Source organism: Dermacentor variabilis, chromosome 1 (genome assembly GCF_050947875.1).
Source record: "Dermacentor variabilis isolate Ectoservices chromosome 1, ASM5094787v1, whole genome shotgun sequence".
Lineage (NCBI taxonomy): Eukaryota > Metazoa > Arthropoda > Arachnida > Ixodida > Ixodidae > Dermacentor > Dermacentor variabilis.
Genome location: NC_134568.1, coordinates 208735361 through 208737228, shown reverse-complemented (window position 1 = coordinate 208737228; position 1868 = coordinate 208735361).

Below are 1868 nucleotides of genomic sequence, written 5' to 3'. Positions count from 1 at the left end.
CTAGACTACGCCAGGAAAGGACTCTCTCGAAAGCCTCCCTTACAAAATTTTTTATATAAAGTCTATAGACAGTCTATAGACGTCTGTAGACTTTCTATAAAATTTTTTGTAAGAACTGTCCTTACCGCCCACGAGTGCGTACCTCAGCCTACACACAGGCACGTGTGCCACCTCAACGTCATAACTGCGCAGAACGCGAGACAAGGTTTCGCTTATCCCAGGAACGTAGGGCATGACATTACGCTTTCTTGGTCGGGGGCTAGCCTTTCGGAAAGAATTGGACAGGCGGCGTTCCACAGCACTCAAAAACGGCGTGGGATAGCCGCTTGTCGAGAGATCGCCTCGCACGCGGTCCAAGTCGGTGAAACGACCACCTGCTTTGGCGCAAATGCGGTTCGCACGGTTGAATAGGGAGGCAGGAACCGACCTTTCGTGAGCATCAGGATGAACGGAGTGAAAGTTTAGGTAGCGGCCAGTGTGAGTGTCCTTCCGGTATACGTTAAACGAAAGCGATCCACCGCATCTGTTGACAAGCACGTCCAAAAATGGGGTCTGCTGTCGACCTCCGTTTCAATTGTGAATTGGATGGCCTTTTCTTGACTGTCCAGGTGCGCAGTGAACGAAGCCAAAGCGCTGCGCCGAATCACGCAAAAACAGTCTTCTATATAGCGCAGAAAGACTCTTGGCCTAGGACTGAAGGACGCCAGAGCACGATTTTCCAGCCATTCCATCGTAAGATTGGCAGCAGTAACGGAGACGAAGGCACCCATTGCCGTACTGTGGACCTGCCTGTAGAAGGCCTTGTCGAAGCAGAAGTCCGTGTTTCTAAGGCGAAAGCAGAGGAGCCTCTTGAGGTCGGGAACATCAATAGGCGACCTGTCTGGCATAGTCCTGTCGGATTCTAGAGCAGAAGTGCATGCTTGCACAGCCATGTCAGTCGGAATTGAGGTAAAAAGCCACACCACGTCGAAAGAAGCCACCACCTCGTCGTCGTCTAGAGTCACGTCACGAAAATTTTCAATAAAGTTGCAGGAGTTGCTCACATGCGTGGAGCCCTTCCCGATGAGTGGAGACAGAACCTGGTGCAGGTAACCCGACAACTTGTAGAGAGGGGAGCGGGTGTAGTCAACGATTGGATGTAGGGGGACATTAAGCGTCTGAACTTTCGGCAAACCATAAAGTGCAGGTGCAACACCGTTATGACAAAGAAGCTTATAATACAGAGACTTGTGCTAGGGAGCTAGGAACGTCTTAAAGAATTATTCATTTTTAACATTTCTTTTGGTCGGTGTCTGTCGTTTTATTGCTTCACCAGACTGCTGCGCGCACTCACATAGGCGTCGTTCAGCCCGAAGTTTACGAAGTGCAGGATGGCCAGAAACGACGCTAAGAATAATCTTGAACAGCGACCATGTCAGCATACCCGATCCGTGATTTCCGTGCAACACATTGGCGACGTCGCTACGGTAGTCAGTGATGGTGATTATCCGTCGTAGAAAGCAAGCCACATTTTTACATCTTGATCTCCGGTTACCCCGAAAATTTAAGCTTCCAGGTGACGCTCTGCACCAGGACGCATTACAAAAGGCACGGAAAAAATATAATATTGTTTAAACTATTGATTTGGTGGTTTCGGATCGTGACGTGGTAACAACAAAACACAAAAGCTTTTAGACCTAAATTATGGTTGCAACCGACGCAGTAAGTGAATACAGTGTAAGTTGTACCACAAACAAGTTTATTATTATACCCTGTTTACACAAACCGCAATCCCCCCCCCCCCCCCCCCCAGACTGTAGTAGAGCCGATCTGTATTAGCATTGGAATTAGGGCAAGAAACCCTACGGAAGCACCAAAAGCGTAGAATC